Source organism: Macaca thibetana, chromosome 1 (genome assembly GCF_024542745.1).
Source record: "Macaca thibetana thibetana isolate TM-01 chromosome 1, ASM2454274v1, whole genome shotgun sequence".
Taxonomy (NCBI): domain Eukaryota; kingdom Metazoa; phylum Chordata; class Mammalia; order Primates; family Cercopithecidae; genus Macaca; species Macaca thibetana.
Genome location: NC_065578.1, coordinates 82,428,461 through 82,449,452, shown reverse-complemented (window position 1 = coordinate 82,449,452; position 20,992 = coordinate 82,428,461).

Here is a 20,992-nt window from a genome sequence, read left to right as displayed (position 1 = left end):
CCATAATCCTAAAAAAAATAAATCTGTCATTTAGTAAATGGTTCACATTTGGAGGAAGTTAGAAGGGAGTTAAAATGTTTGAATAATTTGCCATTATAGTTAAATTTTTACCATATTATTAGACTTCAGTGTTTTGTTTTCTGAAATCTTTCCTCAAAGTTGTAGGCTTTATATAATCTTAAACATGTTTCTTCTTTATTTTTAAGCCCAGTGTATCTCAAGGAGAACTTAATTTGTATGTTTCTGATTCTTTTATACTTAACTCATTCAAAAGTTATTTTGTAAGAATTCTTTGATGTCCAGAAAGCCTTATCATTTTCTTATAATATATTCAAGGTTTTTTTCCTTTGGAAAATGGAAATCATGTCTTGCTTAAAGTAAACAAACTCAAACACCCAATTTTGGAGGACTATATCAAATCATATTCTCTCTCTCTCAATTTATGGTAGGTAGTATCTTGGCTTACAGAAATGACCATTCTTGTTCAGGAAAGAATTGGCTAGTTTAGCCTTTCTCAAGTTGGTTCAATTCAGTAAAAACTTTTTGTTACCTCTGATGTATGGAGAAATATGCACATTTCCATGGGTGATAGCAATAAAAAGGATACAGAAAGATAATATACAGTGCATATCCTCAAGGAGTTTATATTCTAGAGGTAGAGATAGATATATATTAAAGAAATTATAATATTTGACTGAATAAAATACTCCAAAAGAGGTAAAAGCAAAATTTTATCTGAATGGTGCAAGAAGAATTATGAATTCAATCTGAGGAACTAAGGAAGGATTTTCATAAAATAGATGAAATTCAAGGCAGCCTTATTAGAATTTCAAGGATTATTAGAATTTCAATGAGTGAAGAAGTTGGAGGAGGGAGTCACTCTCTCAACAAAGCCACTTAGGCATAACACAGTAACTTCATAACTCCATTGCGCATGAAGCCACAAGTTACAGCACTTTGAATGCCAAGCTAAGAGTTCATGTTTCATTTTCTAAGTAATAGAGGAGCCATTTGAATGTCCTTGAGGAGAACACGTAATGCAAATGCAATTTGGGCTTTAGAAAGATAATGCTGATGGAACTGTGAAGGATGAATAAGAGAGGAGGAAATCAAAAGGTCTGGAAACCAAGGCTGTGACTACTTCAGTTCAGTCAAGGGTTAATGAAGAAATAAACCATGGTGGGAGAAAAGTTACAAAACAAAGGGAGTCTATTATGATTTCTGGATGTTTAGTTAAGTTGAATGTTAGTTAGAATATAGACTGAGCTGGCTATAACAAGGAGACCTAAAACTAGAGCAAGTCAAACAAGAGATATATATTTTTTTTCTTATATAATAGACCAGAGGTAGGGGCACGGCCAGGGTGCAGAAATTACTCTACCTCCTAAGATCATGCATGGTGTTATTGAAAGAGAAAAAGTTGTCTCAACCACTCTCATTCTGGTCTTTAGAAAGGGGAATGAGGCAGTCAAAAGCAAGAAACTTCCTTTTAGAAAAGTGACCCTAGAATTGTATGCCCTGCATACGTTCACATTCCATTCATTATAAGACTCCAAGAGAATTTTTGATTCAGAGTCTAAAACTTGCTTGTTCAGAGCCCAGAGGTTGTTTCTCAACATTTTATACTTACACTGTGAGTGGTATTTGAAATTAATTTGGGTAATATAGAGAAGTAGGTTATAGAGAAGTAGGTTATAGATCCCACGAATGGGAGGATAAGTAGGAGCCAAATGAGTGGGAGGAGAAGAGAGAGAAAGATCCAAGTGAGGCTGTTTCTTTACCTTGGCTTGAAGCCAGTAGACTGGCCTTGACATGGAGGCTCTGGAACTGAACATCTAGCTACAGATTTGCCAGTGCTGGACTGTACCAGCAGAAGCAGGGGTCCACATGAATCCTACACATGCACCAGACTCATTTATTACACTTATTGATGCTAGTTTTTAAAATTATGTAAGTATTAGTTTAATGCCTGTTACCTAAATATCTTAAGCTCTGTGAGGTCAGGGACTTGGTCTTTTTTGTTCAACATTGAATTCACTTCATATATCAAAGTACCTGATACATATTAGGAGCTAGATAAACACAGATATTTTAAATTTATGTTTTAAAAACTTTCAAACCTAGGGAAAATCTGAAACAGCAGTACAATAATTATACATGTTTGCTAAAACTTTTGCTATATTTGTATTTGCATATTTTTCTTTTTCTCTCTTCATCCTGAATCTACTGAGAGTAAGTTGTAAATATTATGATACTTCCTAAATAATTCAGAAAAGAAGGAAGGAAGAAACAAAGACACACCTGCCTGTTATCCTTTTAATTTCTTTACTTTTCAATTTACCATGTCTTTGTGTTTAATTATCATTCCCAGGGTAACTTAAGTAAAATTACGTAGGAAAGTTTTGTTTCACAGATACTTCTAACAAGATAAACTGAAGTCATTTACATGAATGTTATTTCTGAATATTCTACAAGAACAGATTTCATTTCATAATCACTTAAGAAGCTATTGTAAATCAAAAGTCTTAAAATTAAATTTCATAAATGTTTAAATGATGCATTTTTTCTCAAAGAGTAATTATTAGCTAAATAAAAAGGGAACATGCATGCCAAAATGTGAATAGGGTAAAATTGTAATAAAGCAGCTTTTATTCACTTGAGTTTTAGAAATATTCTTCATTGGCTATTTTTGCTTTACTTTGGGAGGTGTGATTTTAAAATTGAGATACTTGTAAATAGAGGTAAGAAAATCATTTTCAGAAGGTTCAGCATATCCTAGAGGATTTCTTTCTGCTAGGAGAATAAGTTATCGACATTTTGATGACATTCATAGACCGCCCTAGAAGTTAAACATCAATAAACTCAAGACAATTCTATAATTAGACTTTAAGAACTTGGGAGTGCGATTTAAACCAAGCAAACAAGGGACTTGACAAAGCACAAATCTGATGTTAGGAAAATCTATAGTTGGTGTTGCCAAAACACAAGAACACTGTCATTCACAAAGGACCTACTAACTTCCCAGAGACCCAGATCTAGTAAAAGGGCAGAGTAGATATAAAAGCTTACGTTTGACTACAAACAAATGTCTTTTCTCTAATATACAGCCTCTCATACACTGAGGAGAATACTTAAAGAAGAGAAGGGGAAATCCTATGCTGAGAAATCTCGTATATTCTGTCCAGAAAATAAATGGAGACATTATATTGTGTATAAATATTCAATATCAGAATGTTGGCTAACAGATTTGTTCATAGAATACTACAGTGTATATTTGTTTTGTTCCCATACAAGGCTTAAAAGTTCCACACATTACTTATAGATACATAAATTACATATATATTTTAGCTTTCTAGTTATTCTATTTTATACTCACAGTAACCCTGCAAAGGAAGTAGTGAAACTTCTAGCATTCCCATTTCAAGGCAAGGTAACTAAGGGACATCAAGATTAAATGATTTGTCCAGTGTCATGCAGTTTGTCAGCGCTGCTGAACTATAGGTAGCCATGTCCCCTGCCCACTCTCTGTGTTAAATATTTTATTGTCTAGGGATTCTGAATGTTTAAGATCTTTTTTGCTATTATTATTGGAGAGATTAAGCTCAATTAAAAATTACAAAAAATTAATCAGCTGTATTGTCATTAGAGGGTTAATCTAAAATTTAATGTTATAGGTCATATTAACCTTTTCTAAATAAGAGCACCTTCATCTGAGATTATCCTTGTCAGACTTGCCCTTTATAACATTAGGCAGACCATGACTCCTCTTCAATCCTAATAGGTGAAGAAGACGTCGCCACAGCATGGAAGTGTGTCCACAATTACTCTGGGTTGTCCCAAAGATCTTGACTCTTATCTAGGATGACCCTTTTTAGTATTCGAGAGTCTCTTTAAAAGTTGGATGAAATATATGGTCCCTGTTCTCATAAAATAAAACAAAACAAAGCAAAACTGAAAATACCGAGAAACAAAAAGTTAAAACAGATACACATGGGATTGTTCATTCACTGTAGGTTAAGAAATCCTGGTCTGGGAATATGAGATTGAATCAGTGTACCGCCTTTGGAACATAGTAAGAACTGAAAGACTAATAGATGACAGAATGTTACAGATGAATTCATAATGAGGTACGAAGGAACAGGAGACCGATGGCAAGGGTATAGAAGAACGTGGGCCTGAAATGTGCTAGTCCTTCAGTAGCATGACTTAGGTAAGGATCTGTATCCCTGGGCTCCCTATTTTTTGTGGAGACTATACCTGGACTGTTTTACTTGCCTGAACATCTAAAATAAAAATTCAAGGCAAAAGCAACAAAAGTACATAACACAATAGAGAAATAAATGAAGAAAAATTAAAAGTACTTTAGATTTTCCCAACATGAATAAAGAAAACTGTCTATAGAAATACCTAAATTATAAAGAGAAGAAAGACATATTTTTTATCATGGTTGATGGAGTTATAACTAGAAATAGAGAAAGTTATATATGTGTATTTATTTTTATAGGAATGAACATATGTACTCTCTCTCACACACAAACACGTGTGTGTGCGTATTTGTGTATGTGAGAGATATACCATTTATCTATCTTCCTAGCTCTCTATATAATTTCTTTGACAATATCATTACTAGTAGATTCAGGTACTGTCTCTCAAGGGATGTAGAGGAAAATATAGCCTTCTCTGTAGAATGAAAAAAAATAGACTAGATATGTGTGAGCAGATTGGTGTATGCAATTTCCAAGTAAACTCCAAGGCAATAAAATATGAAGGTTTAAAAAAACCAAGTTTCCAAAAATATCATAGAATTTCTGAAATATGTATATATCATAGAATATATTTCTATGTAATCAATTAGTATAAACATGCCTAAAATATTAGCTATTAATTAAATTGGAGCTATAAAATAAGACTATTCATTTAGAGTTTTACATGGTATCTCTGTAAACATGATTAAAGTTCTAACTCATTGTGAGATGAGGAACAGGCTGCCTAGCAACTGTTTTAACTAGTTCCCCTGAGATTCTCAAGCAAAAAATGGGTGTGTGGATGGGAGTATTTATTTTTGTTTTTGTTTCTATATTAAAGCTTCTGGATGATTTCTAACTAGTTACTCTCATTGTTTTTCTTCTTATCATCATCTGAAAGTAATAATTTTTTAATAAAGGAAAGAAAGGAAGGAAAGAAGGAAGGAAGGAGGAAGGGAAGGAAAGGAAGGAAGGAAGGAAGGAAGGAAGGAAAGAAGGAAGGAAGGAAGGAAGGAAGGAAAGAAAAATATATAAGGATCAACATGAGCCATTTCAAGCAATCACTGAATAATCCAAATATAATAATGCAAATCAAAGTCAGATGCTTCTGTTTATCAAATACAAGCACATAGAGCTTTTTGTGTAATGCTCACAAATCAAATTCAAAGTAATGATACCGACTTAATAAACTACTGGTTCATCGAAATGAATGGCAGGAAAAGTAGCATTTCTTGACCCAGAATTTAAGGGCAAGTTTAAAACTCTATAGCTACTTCATGAAACCATACATTGCCAAGAAGATGTTCTCATAAAGAAAACATGGCAGGTTAGGTCATTCTCCTCCTTCCTGACTTCCCGATTAGGTAAAATCACACTCACAAAACACCAACATCACATATTCATAGGATGTCTTAGCATCTTCCGCCAGGAGAGGAGAGAGAAAATGTTTGGTGGTGATTCAAGCAACAGTAAGCTATGGAGAGAGTTTTGAGTGTTTCCTTAGAGAGAGAGCCAGAGAGAGAGAGAGAGAGAGAGAGAGAGAGACTTTGTTTTTACCACATAGCTATCATAAAGTCCTTATGAGTTTGAGAGAGAAGAATTAAGAATGGATCTCAGGTTAAATTACAGAGTTAATGATGTGTTAATGAAGATGTAGGAAGCAAAAATGATTAGTTTAAAAGGTCGGAATCTTAAGCAAAACAAAAGAGGTGGTAGGTCTGGAGTATCACGGATAAGTTATATAAATAAGATATTTTATTAACATACATTACCTATTTATTCAATTATTTTTGTAGCTTTTGACTCCATTCTAAGACTCTATTGCTAACAGGGTTTAGTAAACATAGTTTTGCAAACTTGTACTATAAAGATGTTTCAACCTCATACATTGGCCTTTACAATCACGGTGAATACATAAATACTGTTCTCTTTGGAATTTATTCTGAGTCATTGGTTCATTTACGTTTTATCCGTGACCCAACAGGAAACATAACATTTTCTTATTGTTTAGTACTTTCCTGAAGCAGACAGAAAAAAGTCATCAAAACTGTTTCAAATTACCTGAGAAATTGCCATAATTTGCAACTTCACAATGCAAGTCTGGATTGCCCCCATTAGTTCTGATCTCAATGATGAGTTTAAATGCCAGGATGTTGTTTTAACTAGTCATAGGCACACATGAAACTCCATTAGTTTAGATTCTAATGAAGACTTACTTTGACATATCATTCTATGTATTTCAGCATATTATCTACTAAGACATTATAAGAACAAAACTCCCCAAAATTCCATTATTTTTTGAGGTAGTGTGGCTTTTTCAATTTTAATATTTTTTTTACACTTGAGTTCTTCATGTTTCCTGAAGGTAAATAATGCATGAGAAAACTTGCAATATCTTGACTAGCCTTTTAAAAACATATCAAATATTATTTTCAAAACTGCTTTAACTATGAATAGTTGTGCACAATAATTTTCTTGTTGGAAATAAATTCTGGTATTTATCCATTTTTCCTTTGATGTCCTAGCATACTAATGGTATACAGACTACTGAATTCTCCCCAAACTTATGAAACTCACAATTTCAAGAAAAACCAAGGATACAGATACTCTCTGAAGGGGTGATTTATATGTTTAGCAGAAGACGGTTGTTTTTTACAAGGACTTTGGATTCTTGTGAATGTAGATTTTACAACTAAGAATATGTTAGATGTTATTTTTTATAAATTTCACGATAGTACTAAATTTCATTAATGTACAAATAAAATGATTCTATGGATAACACAGTCCCAGAACTACCAGAGACCACTTTATTTATTTGCTGTAAATCTTCCAAAAACAACAACAACAACAACAACAAAAAAAACAGCACAAATTCCTACCTAAGGTGTTGTGTTATTTAAAAGGGTACCATATTCATTGCTTTATTCATCCTAGTTTTCTGCAAAAATTGAGAAAAATCTTTATGTAGTTGAAGGTTTTATAATGAGGAAAAATATCAGTAACTTGCAAGGAAGCTAAAATAGGTTCAATGTTGCTAAACCGATATGAGTTGTACTCTAAAAATGCAAGAAATCACTGAGAATATCTAGGACAACCTTCTTTACCCTTTTTTTTTTTCTCGTGTAGGGAAGATCCTCTGTTGTGGTCTCACTGCTAGGGACTTCTTCAGATTACTTCATAGAAATCTTGTGTACGGCATAGAAAGAGTTGCGACAGGGCTGTTTTGAAACACACGCTTACTGGAGCCAAACTACCAAATTTACCAGCCATCTGACATGGGAAAAGTCATTTGATTTTTCTCTGCCTTAGTTTCCTCATTTTTCAATGCAGATAATAATGCCTATTGCAAGGATTGCTGTGAGTATTAATATACATAAAGAACCACGGTGTCTGTCCACAAAATATCACACGGATTGTGACATGACATTATAACAAACATAATGTTGTGTTGGCAAAATAGTGTATGAGTTTTATAATTTATTGCTTTGATGTCCACCAAATGTAGTTTTTAATTTATTGAAGAAGCATATTTGAGCTCTGAAGTAGTTAGGATCAACCACCTAAAGTTATTGGTGCTATTTAGGAGTCCAGAGGTATAAGTTGTTACTATTGTCAATGCTCCACACAAATCACTTAGGATGTGTGAATGTCTGCTGGACAGAATTCAACTTCTTTTGTGGGCAACTATCTTTTGTGGGGAAATGGACTCACCTTTGAAGACATTTTATAACCAAAATCAAATTATAGCCAGAGACCCACTTTATTAATTTGTCCAATTTGATTGCTAAGAATTTAACCAGTCTTAGCTTCTTTAAACATGCAATATGAAATAATATTTTAATTGCCTGGTTTAAACCATACACCAGTTAGGAGATTTGCTGAATGTCCTAGCATATGTGCATCTTTATAAACAGCTTCATGGATAGTTCCAGTAAGAATCCATTCCAGGCTGACTGCTGTGCTAGGGCTACTCACCCAGAAATGTGATAGGGGCTACTCCCCTAAGACCAATTCCTCCTGGCGGGCCACTCACAATCTCACAGGGGGAGGCAGCTAAACACAAAATCAACATTAATATAAAATCAACTGCTATATTTTTAAAGGGTAGTGTTTGGATTACATAAGCAATCATAAAACTCCAGTTGACTTAAGCAAGAGGTTAAGTCCTATAAACTCCAAAGGTTTTCTGTGTGTGCTGAGCAGACAAGCATCCTAACAGAATAAGCCAGAACTTTCCTAGCCATCCTAGAATGTTTGTGCCTTGTAAGATATTCCCAGTTGCGTCCTTTAATTTGTCAAAGGGCAGAAAAAGAATTTGGTAAGTTAGTTTTCCCACCTGCACAAATGTAACTGCTGTTTTGGTGTTCCACACAGGGGCCAGACTGGAGGGAAGGGCAAGAGGGCCGCTGAGGGAGATCGCTACAAGTGAAGGCAAAATCTAGTCTGATGGCTCAGACTAAACAACCTGACCTGCCAATAAGAGGGAGCAATGATTCCAGTGAAAATGTGAGGCAGTGCCTGGCTTTCCCTGCTATACTGCACCCTCCTCCACTCCCTGGACTGCCTGCCAAGAAAGAGAAGGCTGAGCAACAGAGAAGGAAGTGAATCACTAGCACTTCACAAGTGCTGTTGCAGAGGCCTGCCAGAGAGAGCAGGCCCTGAGACCTAGGTGCTCTCCTGCTGATCTGAGAGGCCAGAAAAATAAATAAATAGAAATGTCCAAAGGAGGACAGCAGCAGTGTAGGGAAGGGAGGCAGAGAGGAACAATCCCAGGGCAGGAGCAGTGTGGGTCAAATGTGAGAACCAACACCCTCCTTCCCTAGCTAAAGTTGTTCCCCCATCAGCCTCAGTTTCCACCATCTCTGAGGGATTCACAGGAGGAATCACTGGTGTGTTAAAATCCATCAACCACTTATATACAGGAAAAAAAAAAAGGATAGGGTCTTTAATCTTGCTTCAGTAAAGGAAACAGGATGGAAGACAAGCATAGAGCCTTTCAATGAGGAGAGTGGCAAGTTTTAACAGAGTTTCGGCTTGTGTTGAATTATTGAAGAAGGGCTTAGTGATGTGGAAGCTGATCTGGATACACTGTGAAGAAGAGGGGGCAGTTTAGTTGCTGGGCATTTCAGTAATCTTTGTTCAGGAGGCCAGATCAGCTAAGCAAGAAAGCAGCAGTCACTCAGAAGTAGCTTCAGTGTGATCTTGGCCATGTCCTGTTAGAAACACACTTTGTTTCTGTTGGCCTTGTCAGGGTCGTTTTGGAAACATTGTTCATGTCTTGGCATCAGCATCAGAGTTTTATTACTAACAGTGCTGCTTTCCATGATCTCAAGTAGGAGATCCTTAGATAGGACAAAACTCCAAGATATTAAAAGGAGAAAAGGAGCAGGGATCAGAATTTTGATATTTTGTTTATTCTATAAATGTATCACACGAGTTTGGCTGGTGAGGCCAATAAAATGCAGATTTTGTGCGTGTGTGTCACTAGTGTGAAAATAGAGTTGTAGTGGAGAGCTTGGTATGTCAGGCAACGGTGCTAGGAGAGGCTATCTTTTGGGAAATACTTCATAAAATAGGAAACACTTGGAAGAATTGGTAGTTTGATAAACTCCGTAAGAGTGAGTTGAGTGTTGGTCATGGGTGAGAACAGCATGGAAGGAGTGGAGGAAGTGGAGAGAAAAGAATGTGTCCCAGGATAAATAAAGGCCGTAATATTTCAGTGCACAGAGACCTGAGTATGTTTGGGTTTAGGAGACACTGATTACACAGAGGAATAAAATGTATGGTTTAAGGTAAAAAGCGGCTTGGATGAGGCTGGAGACAGAATCTTAAATGGAGTTAATACATTATTCTATATGTTCCTCTGAAGGATCAAAAAATATTATTTTGTTCTCTAACTTTCCCCAAAATAGTAAGTATCATAAAAGTACTTTTCTAAGACAGTTCATCTGTATGCAATTAGCAAAGTAAAACAGACTGGAAGAAATAAAAATACTACAAAATTGGTAGACTGTTATTCTGTGTTTATATAAGACAAACTTCCTAAATCACTGCAAAGTGTATCATTTTATTATCTACACAGACCAGAGAAAGCAAAGGCAAAATGTTAATTATGTTTTATGCTTGCTGCCAGATTCTATTACGTATTTATGATTTTCTAAATTGTAAATACAATGCAAGTAGATATTGTTATTATCTTCAGTTTACAAAAGAAGAAATTGAGGGCCATTTGGTATAAGTGGTTTGCATAGGATCACAGCAATGAAGCACCACAGTAGTGATTGCAACCCAGGTTTCTCTATGTCTGATGCTACACTATATGTGTTCCAGTAATCCATTTAATCCTATCTTTTGTGTCCACTTAGTTACTATCTACTACAAATTCTATTTTTAAATACTATTTATTTCCTCAAAACAGAAAAAAACACATGAAAATTTGTTTATTCTATCTCTTCTTCCAACCACAACATCATTCTTCTATTAACTTTTCTTTTTAAAAAAAGTCTCCAAAGAGTTGCTCTTTCCACTTCTTCACCTTCCAGTCTCTGTTTTTTTTTTTTTTTTCAATCAGCTTTATTGCGGCATAATTGACATATAGTAAATGCACATCATTGTTAAGTTTTGATCTGTGCATGCACCCACTAAACTGTTACTACACTTATGAACCGAACTCACCCATGAACATTTCCTCATACTTCCTTGTTATTCTTGCTTCCTTTCATTATTACAGATTGTAGTTTTCCGTATTTTGGCATTTATGGTAATTTTACAGAGGATGCTAAATATTTGTGAATATTACTTTGTTGGTGCTGTTTTTTTTTTTTTTTCTATAAATATTCTTGAGCCTTCTCTTGAGATATAGTTAAGTTATATGAGTCTTATTATAAGCTTTGTTGCGTGAGAACATAGTAGCATTTCATTTAGGACTAAGTTCATCCCTCTGTTTAGACATAAACCTTCTGAGCAATCTACCTGATGTCCTGTGAATCATGAGGTTTTCCATTCTGGCTGTTGGGAACAACACTATTCCTATCCCCTTGTGAGCACTGAAGACTTTTCCTCATTAGGTGGTTCTTTTCCCAAACTCAAGTAGTTTTCTCACATGCACTGAGCGGTACTCAGCTGTATGTACAAGTGGGACTCTGGAGATTTGGGGAGTTATTTCTTTGTATGGCTCTCTCTACCTCAGTACTGTGCTGTATCCATGCCAGCCACCTTGATCTCCCTGCAATTCCAGCTCCTCAACTCAAAGTTCTGTGCTCTACCTGTGTTCCCACTCTGTGGTTTAATAATAAATGTACATTTAATAATAAATGTTTGTTCCGTTTCTGGAACAGAGCTCCTAAAAACCTTGCAATTTCCTGAGTGATAGGAGTGTCTTTTGTTAGTAATAACAAACCTCTTTCAACCATATTTGAATTTATCCTAATGAGGTGACCCTCTTATGGCCGTGAGATAGCTTCAGGGTGGGGGTTGGTTGTCAGAAGAACCAGTCTTCCCATTAGAAGGTTGGAACTTTTAGACCCTCAACCTCCAGGGAGAGAAGAGAGGTTGGAGATTGATTTCCCTCACCAGTGACCACTGATTTAACCAATCATGCCTATGTGATGGAGCCTCCGTAAAAAAACCCTAACCCATGGGGTTTGAGAGCTTCCAGGTTGATGAACACATTGAAATGCTGGAAGGGTGGTTCCCCTGGAGAGTGCATGGAAGCTCTGCACACTTTCATCCATACTTTGACCTTTGCATCTCTTCCATTTGGCTGTTCCTGAGCTTTAGAATAAACTGGCAATAGTAACATTAAAATAGTTACTTGGGAGACCAATAGGCTGAGACAACTCCAGCACCTTGGGTTCCTGCAGAAGCAAACCAAAACCCAACTCAATGTAAACAGCAACATGAAACTTAAGCTTAACTAATCAGCTACTGCCAATCAACCTCTAAAGACTTTCACTTTAACCAGTTAAACATTTTCTTTGTCTTGTTTTCATGAGTCCCTTATAAAAGTTTTTGCCTTATGCCCCCTTAATGGAGCACCAACTGCTTGTTTTCTGGTGCTGTCCAATTCATATATTGTGACATGCTCAAATAAATTCATTAAGATCTTTACTTGCCTGTTTCCAGTGTCTGTAAATTGTTACAGCAAATTCTTAACCCTGAGGGGATGTCCTGGGAACCTCTTACTTTGTAGTTGGCCAAGCTTGAAGGTAGGTAGTCTAGGCATCCCGTTAGCAACTGGAATCTGAAGTGTGGTCAATCTTGTGGGACTGAGCCTTCAAACCTGTAGAGTCTCATGCAAACTCTCGGTCATTAGTGTCATAATGGAATTGAATTGTAGGACCTCTAGTTGGTGTAAAAGAATCAGGGTATTGGAAAATTGGTTGTTGGTGTTAGAAAACACCCAGGTCCTCCTTGTGCTATGACCTGGAATCTTTCTCCAGGCAGTAAATAGAGCAATCAAAAGCTCATGCTTTTTGTCAATGGATCACTGTCCTTCATTTTTTGATGGTCAATGTATTGAGAACTTTTATGTTAAATATTTTGTCCACTTTTTAGTTGTTTCATGTGGGAGAGTAAGTCCAGTCTCTATTACTCCATCTTGGCAGGAAGTGAAAATCCCTTTATCTCTTGAATCTGCAACCCCACAGCTTTTCATCCACAGTCATCATAGATGCTCCTACTGTCTTGTTCACTTGTGATCTTCAAAGGTCAGTTCTCAATCCTCGTCTTATTTGATCTTTCACTGTCAATTCCCACATACTTACTTCTTTCTCTCCTCCCTTGCAGACTTAGGTTTTCTAGGGAGGCCCTTTTAAAGTGCCACAAATTGGGGGTTTACAATAAACAGAAATTTATTTTCTCCCCGTTCTGGAGAATCAAAGTCCAAAATCCACATGTTAACAGGACTATGCTCCCCTCTGAAACTCATAAAGGGAGAATTATTTCTTGTCTCTTCCTGGCTTCTGGTGGTTTGCCAGCAATCTTTGTCATTCCTCTACTTGTCGCTGCAGCACTTCAATCTCTGTCTCCAATATCATGTCATTCTCACCTCATGCAACCATGTCTTCACATGGCATTCTCTTCTGTGTGTTTCTATCGCTTCTTCTTATGAGGTCACCAGTCACATTGGATCTCTATTCTAATGACCTCCTTTGAAGTTGATTACATCTAAAAGATCTTATTTCCAGAGACGATCACGTGCACAGGTACTGAAGTTTCAGATTTCAACATATATTTTGGGAGGACAACATTCAGCCTGTAACACTGATTATTCTATTATACCTTCTTCTGAACTTCTGAAAGTTGAAGCATCCTAGCTGAGTCTTCAGACCTCTTCTTTTGTATAGTCTCTCACTAATCATCTTATCTGGTCCTAAGTCTTTAAACATCACCTCAGCATTAAAGTTTCCAAACATTATGTTACTGATGCCAATTTGTTTCCTGAATTCCAAATTCATATGTTCAACTGCAAAATCAATATTTCTAACTAAAGAAATCCAAAACAAAGTCTTTTTTCTGATTCCTGCCAACCCTCCCATCAATCATGTCCTTCTATTCTTTCTCATCTTAGGAAATGACAATACTATCTCCCTGTTGCTCACATTAAAAATCTGAATCATTTTAAACGGTTAAAACTCAGTAAATCTGAAATTTAGCATCTTAAATTTACCATCTAGCATCGTCTAATATCCTTGCCCAGTCACCATTGTTTTTTGTTTCTAATTTAACTTTAGTCGGTGCAATAGTTCTCTAATTTATCTTCCTGTTGACATTATTACACATTATATTCCATCATCTGCTAACTAACCACAGTGGTCATTTTCATCTTCAAAACCTTTATTGGCTTCTCATTATACATACAACAAAGTTCATATTTTTAAACTCTAAACAATATTGTTCTATGTAATCTAGCATTGTATCCTCCTTCTCAATCTCATTTCCTTCCCTTCCTCCTGTTGCTCACTGCACTAGCTTTCTAGCTTCTGCTTGAATAGGTCAAGCACTTTCCTATCTCAAGGGCTTTGTAATTGTTCCTTTCTGCCAGGCACGGTTTTCTACACTTTCTCATGAATTTCTTCCCATAAATATTCTTTTTTTTTTTGAGATGGAGTCTTGCTCAGTCACCCAGGCTGGAGTGCAGTGGTGTGATTTCAGCTCACTGCAACCTCCACCTCCCAAATTCAAGCGATTCTCCTGCCTCAGCCTCCCGAGTAGCTGGGACTACAGGTGTGCACCACCAAGCCCAGCTAATTTTTGTATTTTTAGTAAAGACAGGGTTTCACCATGTTGGCCAGGATGGTCTTGATCTCTTGACCTCGTGATCTGCCCACCTCAGCCTCCCAAAGTGCTGGGATTCCAGGAGTGAGCCACTGCACCTGGCCTTCTTCCCACAAATATTCTATAGTTCAATCTCTCTTTTACTCAAATCTGTGTCCCCAAAATCACTTCCAGAGATGACTTAAACCATTGTGTGTTCTGACCACTGGGACTTAAACATCACACTCAGGATTTCTCCATTTCTCTTTGCATTATTTCTCCTCATAATTCTAATCCTTTATTATTTTAGAAATTTGAGATATACATATTTGTTTGCATGATTTCCCCTTTCCTCCATCAGACTGTAGCTCTATGAGGATCAGGAATTTTGTCTGTAGTATATTTTTAAAAATTCCTACTTAATACATAGGAGTTATTAAAAAATATTTCTGAAAATGGAGTAATTTTTATTTATTGATGCATACCTAGTATTTATCAGAATGTCTGGCATAATATAGGTTTCAGTAAGGATTTGCTCAATGAATGAAGAGTATCTTAATGTAAACTGAATAAACAGAAACAATTCATTAGGAAATGTAATTTAGATTTAAAAGGGCTCTATTGTTTACAAATGAATTCTAATCAGGTAGGTACTAGCAGCCCCTCAGGGAGGTAAAAGCTATTATTTAGAATGTGGCTGCCCTTTCTGGGTAGCTTTTTATTTTTTCTGATCGTAATGACATGCAAAAAGATGATTCAAGATAGTACCAATGCTAAGGCTTACATTGGTAAAGAGAGGGAGAATGTTACTCTTCAGCAATTGTTCAATGTTATCAGTACTGGCTTTGATGAGGGATATAGGATTTATGGCTCAAAGTTTGGAGCTCTAAAGAAACCTTTAGTTTTGAAATAACTGTAAGAATTTGTAACTCTTGAGTTTCCAATATTAAATTATTTTCCCAACTTTTAAAAGTTAGATTCTCCTTTTATCCATAAAATGGTCCTGAGTACTTGAAGTTTATTATAATCACATATCTCATGTTAAAACAAAACAAAGGCTACAATCCCTGAACTGATAATTTTCTTTTTGGGGATTCTGGGCAAGAGGGCTGACTAGAAGCAGCTAATGTGCACCAATTTCAAGGAGAGAAGAAAGTGTGGTCAGTACACACTGGCTCTTCAACCAGATCATCCAAGAGGAAACTTCGGAATTCATGAAGAAAACAACACAACCCGTGAAGAATGGAGAAGAGCGAGATATGACAATTACCCACCCGGAGCGGTACAGAGCCGGGGAGGTCCCCACCTCAGGAAAATGGTGAGTGAGTGAGAGTCCCTGGGGACCACACTTCTGTCATGGACCCCTTTGCGATCCTGGACTCAGGAGACACCCTAGGACCCCACCACCCATGGGAGAGAGTGCCTTGACTATGGACTAATGCAAACCCCCAGCACAGCAGAGCTGCCTTATAGAAAAGTGGCCAGAGTGTTTTCCATGAGGGTCCCCAACCCTCCTACTCCTCACAGGGCAAGGCCTCCTGACCTAGGATCTCAGCAACACCCAACCTGGGCTTTCGGCCTGTTGCGGCTCTACATTTTCTTGGAACAGAGCTCCCAGGGGTAACAGGCAGGCCTGCAAATTTTGCAGCTCCACAGTCCTCATTCCTGCTGCTCTCAGGATCGGGAGGGTAGTACAGGGATTAGGGACTAACATGGACCCCCAGCACAGCACAGCTGCCTTACCAACAAACAGGTGATTTTCTGCCTGGGTCCCTGGCCCTGCTACTCCTCACTAGGCAGGGGGCCTGCAGCATAACTGCCTTGCCCCCGCCTGAATACTTCTGTCAGGGCAGCTCTGTGTTTCTCTGAAGAAAAAAATCACAGAGACATCCACAGGCCCTCTTTCATTGAAGCTGCAGTAGTACTGCCCTTACTGCTTTCAGGCTGGGGAAGGAACAAAGGACTTGGTTGATATGCTGGCACCTGCAGCACGCCACAGCCACCTATGGAAAGGAGTTCAGTGTTTCTTCCCTGTGAGTCCTCACCCCAACTCTTCATCAGGCACGGCCCCTGGCTCAGGACCACAGAACAGCTGTCCCACCCCAGGCTAAGCATTCTCACTGGTAGTTGCTCTGGGTTTCCCAGGGATGGAGCTCTCAGAAGCAACCAACAGCCTCTCTGCTATGGCCACTGCAGTGGTTCTGCCCCAAGACTGAGAAAGGAGCAAAGAGTTTGAGGGCTTTACTCACGTTTCTAGCATGCCACAGTCGCCACACAGATAGGAGTACAGTCACCCCTTCCTATGAGTCTTTGACCTCCAGCTTTTCACCAAGCAGGGTCTCTGGCTAAATATTCAGCCACACCCAGCTGAATATTCCCAGTAGCAGGATCCTTGTGTTTCTTTGAGGTGAAGCTTCAAGAGGCAACTGAAAGTCCCTCTGCCACTGTCACTGCAGTGGTACTTCCCTTGCTGCCCTCAGACTGGGAAAGGAACAAAGACCCTGAGTGCTTTAACCACATCTCCAACAAGCCACGGCTGCCCTAAGGAGAAGAGGCCAGTTTGTCTCGCCAAGTCCCCTGTCCCCACTGCGTCACCAGGCAGGGACTCCTGACTTGAATCCACAACACAGCTGCCCCACCCAAGGCTGATTGTCCCAACTAGTAGTGGCTCTGCCTATCTCTGGAGTGGAGCTCCAAGAAACAAGTGAAAGTCCTGCTGCCACAGCCATTGCCAAGGTCCCATCTCTTGCTTCCTCCAAGCTGGGGAGGGAACATAAAGCCTGAGCTCACCCCAGGGCTGCAGTATGGATCCTGGGCATGCCAAGCTGAGACCTACAGCCAGCACTCTGGAGGAGCCAACACTTTCAGACCACTAAGAGAGAGCACAAAAACAACTGGGAGGAAATACAGAGGCTCCTCATGGCTGAGCAAGAGCCTATCTACTGGCCATTATGCTTAAGCACCATCTACTGAGTCATAGCCCAAACTTCGTCACCAAAAACATTTTGCTAATGTACCCACCTATGAAACCAAGGACAAAAATTAGAATTCAGCTACAGATAAAGACCCTGCACAAAGCCTTGGCCTTCTGAAAACATTCAGAAGTCAACTCACGGTATTCAAATTATACCACAGTTAGAGTAATATCAGCCTACACAAATGAGAAAGGACCTGACCCGTACAAGAATTCTGGTAACTCAAAAAGCCAGAGTATTGCCTTTCCTCCAAATGATTGTGCCGGTTCCATAGCAAAGATTCTTAACCAGACTGAAAGTACTGAAATGACAGACATAGAATTCAGAATATGTATAGAAATGGAAAGCATCAAGATTCAGGACAAAGTCAAAATTTTAATCTAATCCAAGGAATCTAAGGATTGCAATAAAATAATACAGGAGCTGAAAGATGAAATGGCCATTACAAGGAAGAACCAAATGGATCTGATAAAGCTGAAAAGCACACTACAAAAATTTCATAATAAAATCAAAAGTATTGTATTAGTTTGTTCTTACACTGCTACAAAGAACTGCCTATGACTGGGTACATTATAACGAAAAGAGGTTTAATTGCCTCAGAGTTCTGCAAGGCTGGCAAGGCCTCAGGAAACTTACAATTATGGTTGAAGGGAAAGTAAACATGTCCTTCTTCACATGGTAGCAGGAAGTAGAATGAGAACTGAGTGAAGGCAAAAGCTCCTTATGAAACCATCAGATCTCATGAGAACTTACTACTGTCACGAGAATAGCATGGGAAAACCTCCCCCATGATTCAATTGCCTCCCACCAGGTCCTTCCCACCATGCATGGGATTATGGGAACTACAATTCAATATAAAGTTTGGGTGGGAACCCAGACAATCCATATCATTCCACCACACCCAAATCTCATGTCTTCACATTTCAAAACACATTCATGTCTTTCCAACAGTCTCCAAAAGTCTTAGCTCATTCCAGCATTAACCCAAAAGTCGAAGTCCAAAGTCTCATCTGAGACAAGGCAAATCTTTTCCACCTAAAAGCCTGCAAAATCAAAAGCAAGTTAGTTACTTCCTAGATACAATGGAGGTTCTGCCACTGGATAAATACAGCTGTTCCAAATGAGAGAAAGTGGCCAAAACAAAGGGGCTACAGGCCTCATGCAAGTTTGAAATCCAACAAGCCAGTAATTAAATCTTAAAGAGCCAAAATAATTTCCTTTGGTTTCATGCCTCAAGTTCAGGTCATGCTGATGCAAGAGATGGGCTCCCATGGCCTTGGGAGGCTCCACCCCTGTGGTTTTGCAGGGTACAGTGCCCCTCAAGGCTGCTTTCACAGGCTGCATGAGTGCAAGTTGTAGGTGGATCTACCATTGTGGGTACTGGAGGACTGTGGTCCTCTTCTCATAGTTCCACTAGGCAGTGCCCCAATGGGGACTCTGTATTGGGGATCCAACCCCACATTTCTCTTCCATGCTGCCCTGGCAGAGGGTCTCCATGAAGGCTCCACCTCCACAGTAAATTTCTGCCTGGACATCCACGTGCTTCCATACATCCTCTGAAATCTAAGTAGGGGGTTCCAAATGTCAGTTCTTGACTTCTGTGTACCGGGAGGCTCAACAACAATTGGAAGCTGCCAAAGCTTGGGGCTTGCACCCTCTAAAGTCATGGCCCAAACTATACCTTGGACCCTTTTAGCCATGGCTGCAGCAGCCAGAATGCAGGGCACCAAGTTGCTAGGCTGCACACAGTGGGGGGACCGTGGGCCCATGAAGCCATTTTTTCTTCCTAGACTTCTGGATCTGTGATGGGAGGGGCTGCCACAAAGGTCTCTGACATGCCCTGGAGACATTTTCCACATTGTCTTGGTGATTAATATTTGCCTCCTCATTACTTATGCAAATTTCTGCAACCAGCTTGAATTTCTCCCCAGAAAATGAGTTTTTCTTTCCTATTTAGTTATTGGGCTGCAAATTTTCCAAACTTTTATGCTCTGCTTCCTCTTGAACATTTTGCCACATAGAAATTCCTTCTGCTAGATACCTTAAGTCATCTCTCTCAAGTTCAAATTTCCAAAGATCTCTAGGGTGGGGTAAAATGCCACTAGTCTCTTTATTAACTCATAACAGGAGTCACCTTTGCTCCAGTTCCCAACAAGTTCTTCCTCTCTCTCTGAGACCACCTCAACCTGGACTTTATTGTCCATATCACTATCAGCATTTTGGTCAAAGCCATTCAGCAAGTCTCTAGGAAGCTCCATACTTTTCCACATTTTCCTGTTTTCTTCCAAGCCAGCCACAGTGTTCCAGCCTCTGCCTGTTACCCATTTCCAAAGTCACTTCCACATTTTTGGGTGTCCCTATAGCAGCACCCCACTCTACCAGTACCAATTTACTGTATTCATCCATTCTCATGCTGCTATAAAGAACTGCTCAAGACTGGGTAACATATAAAGGAAGGAGGTTTATTTGACCACAGTTCCTCAGTAAGCCAAGGCCTCAGGAAACTTACAATTATGGTGGAAGGGGAAGCATATGCCCTTCCTCACATGGTGGCAGGAAGGAGAAGAATGAGAACCAAGTGAGGGAGAAGCCCCTTATAAAACCATCAGATCTTGTGAGAACTTACTATCATGAGAATAGCATGGGGGAACTGCCTTCATGATTCACTTACCTCCCACTAGGTCCCTCCCACCATACGTGGAGATTATAGGAACTACAATTTAGGATAAGATTTGGATGGGGACACTGCCAAACCGTATCAAGTATTAACAGCAGAATCAACCAAGCTGAGGAAAGACTCTCAGAGTTCAAAGACTGGCTCTCCAAAATACAGTTAGACAAAAATAAAGAAAGAAGAATAAAAAAATGAACAAAATCTCCAAGAAATATGAGGTTTATATAAAGAGAACACATTTTCAACTCATTGGCATCCCTGAAAGAGAGGGGAGAAAGCAGGCAACTTGGAAATCATATTTGAGGATATCACTCACCAAAACTTTTTCAGCCTCACAAGAGAAGCTGACATGCAAATTCAGGAGATGCAAACAAGCCCTGCAAGATACTACATAATTTTCAGATTTTTCAAGGTTGACATGAAAGAAAATATATTAAAAGCAGCTAGAAAGAAGGGACAGGCCACCTACAAAGGGAAACTCATCAGATTAACAGTGAATGTTTCAGCAGAAACACTCCAATCTGAAATAGATTGGGGGCCTATATTCTGCATTTTTAAAGAAAAGAAACTCCAACCAATCATTTCTTACCCAGCGAAACTAAGCTTCATAAGCAAAAGAGAAATAAGATCCTTTTCAGGCAAGCAAATATTATGGGAATTCGTTACAACGAGACCTGCCTTACAAAAGGTACCTGAGGGAGTTCTAAACATGAAAAGCAAAGGCCATTACCAGCCACTACAAAAACACACTTAAGTACATAGATTATTGACACTATAAAACAACCACATAATAAAGTCTGCATAATAACCAGCTAACAACACGAAGATAGGATCCAATTCCC